Source organism: Mandrillus leucophaeus, unplaced genomic scaffold (genome assembly GCF_000951045.1).
Source record: "Mandrillus leucophaeus isolate KB7577 unplaced genomic scaffold, Mleu.le_1.0 Scaffold20, whole genome shotgun sequence".
Taxonomy (NCBI): domain Eukaryota; kingdom Metazoa; phylum Chordata; class Mammalia; order Primates; family Cercopithecidae; genus Mandrillus; species Mandrillus leucophaeus.
In genome coordinates this window covers 7,639,455-7,644,883 of record NW_012102032.1, presented here as the reverse complement: position 1 = coordinate 7,644,883, position 5,429 = coordinate 7,639,455, and the positions used below count along the sequence as shown (strand labels likewise).

General features: G+C 38.3%; 1 pseudogene; it reads right to left on the bottom strand.

Moving 5' to 3' along the window:
* Positions 1–4,087: 4,087 nt before the first annotated feature.
* On the bottom strand, positions 4,088–4,573 carry LOC105539121 (annotated as a pseudogene).
* Between the last annotated feature and the right edge of the window lie 856 nt (positions 4,574–5,429).

Below are 5,429 nucleotides of genomic sequence, written 5' to 3'. Positions count from 1 at the left end.
TCCAAGTGCATAGATTCTCTTTCTGTGCCACACAGTTGCTGCTGGGGAAGTGGGGAAGTGGGGAAGCGGGGAAGCGTGGCCTTTTGATTCCCCTTGAATCAGGAATTCAAGACAATCTTTCTTACCCTCTTGAGTTCCTCTTTCAGTGGTATGAAGTTAAAACCAGGTACTCTGATCACTCTCTTGCTTTTGGTTCCTATGAAGGTTCGATTTGTGTGGATAGTTGTGCAATTTGGTGTTCCTGCAAGGAGGGCATTCAGTGAAGGCTTCTCTTTGCCCATCTTGCTTCACCTTCTCTTCAAAGGACAATTTCTTTTTGAGTTTGGAAAATATATCTTAAAGAACACAAAAAGCACAAAGTAAAAAAATTTTAAAAATTGACTTCACTAAACTTCAAAACTTCTCTTCAAAAGGCATTGCTATAAAAATAAAAATATAACCCACCAACTGAGAAAAAATATTTGCAAAACATTTATCCAATGCTATGGTTTGAATTTTTTCCATCCAAAATGCATGTTCAAATCATTCTTTTTAGAGATTGGATCTTTCTATGCTGCCCAGGCAGGAGTTCAGTGGCTATTCACACATGCAGCGTCATCACATACTACAGCCTTGAACTGCTGACCTCGGGAGATACTTCCACCTCAGCCTTCTAAGTAGGTAAGACTGCAGGCACATGCCACAGCACCCAGCTCAAATTTGAAACTTAATCCCTTTTTTGCTCTTCTACCATGTGAGGACATAGCATTCACCCCTTTTTGCCCGTAACCTTCCACCATGTGAGAATACCTATACAGAGCCATCTACGAGAAACAGGCCACCAGACACCAAACCTGCCAATGCCTTGATCTTGTACTTCCCAGCCTCCAGTGCTGTGAAGAAATCCATTTCTGTTTTTGATAAATTACCCAGTCTCACATTTTGTTTTAACAGTGCAAATGGACTAAGACATTAAATAATGAACTTGTATCCAGACTATATAATGAACTCTTGCCATTCAAAAAGGATAAGACAATGCAAAAAAAAAAAAAAAAGAGTAAAGATTTGAACACTGTACAAAAAAAGACCTTGAAATGATAAATAAGCATTTGACAAGATGCTCAACATCATTAGTCACCAGGGAAGTGCAATGTCAAACCATAATAAGATAGCATGACTAGAAGTGCTACAATTAAAAAGCATACCAACTTTTGGTGAGAATATAGAGCACCAAGGAATATCATACACTGTTAGTGGGAATGTAAAATGCATATTAAAATGTTTGGCAATTTTTAAAAATCTGAAACACACCTCCACTATATAACAGCCTTATCACTCCAATGAAAATGAAAGCATAAGTCCATGTAAACATTTGTACATGAATGTTCATAGTAGTTTGATTTATAATAGGCAAAAACTAGAAAAACCCAAATGTCTATTAACTGTTGAATGAATAAAGCATTCTACTCAGCAATAAAAGTGAACGAACTATTGATACATACATCGACATGGATGAACCTCAGAATAATTATACTGAGAGAAGCTAGGCCAAAATAGAAGAGTATACACTGCATGATTCTACTTACATAAAATTCCAATCTCTAGAAACAAAAAGCTGATAAGTCATGGTGTCTGGCTTAGTACGCTTTTGTAAATGCTACATGAATTATTTAAAAGAATACAGATCCCCTAATTGTTGAATATAATTACTTTATTTCCATTATATTAAATTTTTAAAATTTGCTAATCTTCTTTAGATTTTTTCTTTCTCTTAATAAATCAATTACTGAGAGACATTCATTAAAACTTATGCTATGTTTGTTATTTATTACTTTTCCCCCGAAATTCTCTTGATTTTGGCTTCATATATTTTCAGGTTGTTACTAATTGCAAACAAGTTTATAACTGCTACATCTTGCTAGAGAATTTTCCTCTTTTCATTATTATTTCTAATAATGTTTCCTAACCTAAAGTTTATTTTTTAATATTAATATAGCTACCCCAGCCTTATTTCTGTTAGTAATTTCCAGTTATAGCTTTTCCCATTCTTTTACTCTCAACCTCTTTGAATCCTGAAGTTTAAGTGGTTCCCTTGTAAACAACTTACATCTACATTTTGTAATAATAATATCTGTTCCAGTTAATAAATTCAGTTCATACATTCATTGTAATTATTTGTACATTTTGACATGTCTGTCATGTTATTTCATACTTTCTATTTACAGTATTCTGATTTTTTAATTACTTTTCTATTTTTTTCTTGTTTCTCCCTTTCTAACTTCTATTTTGCTGATCAAGTTCCCATTATTCTTTCATTTTCTCCACTGGTTAAAAATACAAACATTCTGGGCCAGGCACAGTGGCTCACCGCCTATAATCCCAGCACTTTGGGAGGCCAAGGTGGGCAGATTGCTTGAGCCTAGGAGTTCAAGACCAGCCTGGGCAACATAGCATAACTCTGTCTCTACAAAAAAAATACAAAAAATTAGCCGAGAATGGTGGTGTACACCCCTGTAGTCCAAGCTACTTGGGGGACTGAGCCTGGGAGGTCAAGGCTGCAGTGAGCTGTGTTCACACCACTGCACTCCAGCCTGGGTAACAAAGCAAGACCCTGTCTTAAAAAAGAAAAAAAAAATTATTCATCTAGAAGTAACTTAAAATTTTACTTATTTGCTTGGTAAAAGTCAAAAGTTAATCACATTTATATACACTTTCTGAACAATACAAAAACTAGGAAATATTGGAAATTTAATCATATACCTCCCCACTTAAATGGGGTTCTTTTTTGTGGTATTTTACTTCCATCTTGTTCATATCACCTCCTCCCTCCAGTACAGATGATTTATTTATTTTCAGTACGGATTCTTATTTTTACAATTAAAAATTTCAAAGGTACCCATTGGGAATTGAACTACCATGTTTTTTCTCCTTTCTAGAGATTATATAAATGTTTTCTGATAAGTAGTTCACCATATATTGCAGCAAACCAAAGCAAACAAATAACTGGTAAAGCTGTTTATTACCTCCTACTCATGCTCAGCTGGACCAATGGAACACCATCTCAGTAGGAGAGACTTAGAGCAGGAGGAAACTGCAGAGTCCCTACCTAACCCAGAGAACCTAACGAACTGGTTTATACAGAAAGGATTTTCAGCAAACATGCAAACACACCAACACATTGTTATAAGAACAAGATATCTTTTTGTCTATTTCTAGCAAACAGCTTACATTCATAGGTACCCAGTAAAATAGGAATGAATGCTAACATAGAAAGTTTTTTTGCCTTCACAGCGCTAACTAAAAAGCACACAGCATATAATACTTTGATCTATAAGTGGGTAATCATGGAAGTTCCAAGATCATACCCACTAGGTTAGTCTGAGTATTCATCTATAAAAATTAAAAAAAAAATTAAAACTTAAAAGAGACTTCTAGAAACAATGGGATTAGCAGAAGACAGTGACACAAGGACTACAAATGTTAAAATCAGGAGTTTTTTTTTGCATGTAGCTTTTATGTAAAAGACATCTCTTTCCATTGATTCCTATGGCAAAGACAAGCTGTGGTCATAGGAGATTCCGAAATCTCAAGATGGCTTGAATAACACGTTGATAAATATCAGAAACCACACTGAAGCTGAAGGACTGAAACTCTGGCTCATGTAAATAAGAGGTGTGGGTGCACAAAGATTCATGTAAAGCCTGCTGGGACAGAGGGTGTTGATGGTGGATTATTCCACACTGTTGCACACCAACATGTGTAACAATCATCCCAGGTGGAATGATTGACATGGCCTGCTCCAGAGGAGTCGAACTCAGAAATACCTGAGAGAGGTGTCTACTTGAGGAGGGGAGGAGTACCAGGGTTACCAATTGGGAGGATTATTAAGGTTAATGAATACAATAAGGTGTTTCAGGAGACATAGGTCCAGGAGGTTTATTTAGGTCATTTTGGTTTTGACCTATTGATACTTAGTACTAATGAAGAATTGCAGAACAGAGTCAGTCTTTCCAAGACATATTCTTCTGTCATCATCATGAGCAGACTCTGTTGGCTTATTGGGTCGGTGACATCCAGAATGATCCCATTTATTGGCTGGAGGTAGGACCTAGTGTTGCAGATTGTTCTGAAAAGCTGGTATAGATGATGTGCACAACAAAGTCACCACTGGACCACTGCTTAAGTCCAGTCCCCAGCCTTCTTTTTCTGCTCTGTAGTCCAAAAACATTTATTTAAAAGCCAAAACATTGGTAAAGGTGAGCAGCATGTCGAATATGTCACCAGTCACTTCATCCTTATGATGCTGTAACATAGTTATGAAAACTGCTACGTTGAATTCAGGAATCTGCTATAGAGGTTATCCTTCAACATATTTTTTCTGTCAAAAAATATATTTATTAAAATAGGCATGTAGGTTACATTATTCTCTTCCGTGTCCTCAAAACTCCAGGTAGTACTTATCTATGAAATTTCTCTGTAATAAGTGGAGCTTTTCATCCACGACAGCATCCTCTAATTCTGCAACCACAGCATCAAATTCTGCATTAGAGGCAGAGAAGGACAGATTGAAATTCTTTTCTTCTAAAGTACCCATGGCCCCCTCTGCTGCCATTAACTCCCCCGAGTGGGCAAGTGGGTGAGTTGGGCTCCTGCCCTGCCAGGGGTCCAACTCATATGGAAGGCACGGCGGTCAGCCAGCTGGGGGCAAGCCTCATAGCCCAGGGCCGCTCCCCGCTCACTGCCTGGCCGGGTGAGCACCCGCATGCCAAGCTTGGCCTCATGCTCCGGCTGTGGCCACACAGCCCACTAGCTGGGCCTCTTCATCCCAGCAGGCTGCTCTGCATGCACCGCCAGAGATGATGATGATGATGATGATGATGATTATTATTATTATTATTATTATTATTTTGAGACAACACCTCCCTCTGTCACCCAGGCTGGAGTGCAGTGGCGCAATCTCAGCTCACCACAACCTCCATCTCCCAGGTTCAAGTGATTCTCCTACCCCATCCACCCGAGTAGCTGGGATTAACAGGCTTGTGCCACCACATCCAGCTAATTTTTGTATTTTTTAGTAGAGATGGGGTTTCACCATGTTGACGAAGCTGGTCTTGAACTCCTGACCCCAGGTGATCCACTCACCTCGGCCTCCCAAAGAACTGGGATTACAGGTGTGAGTAACAGCACCCGGCCCACCAGAGATTATTTAACAGTATCTACATCTTTACAAACTTCTTTGATGAGTACTTACCCTCAAATCTCACTCTTTGTGAGTTCAATTTTATTTTTCCAGAAGCACATCTTTTAGAAGTTTTTTCAGTGAATGCTAAAAATCCCTTAGCTTTTGTTTTCTGAGAATAACAGCATGTGGAGCTTCACAACACATTACTCTGACAACAACTCTAGGAGCAGGATTATCTTTAGGTTACAGATAAGGACATGCTGCTCAG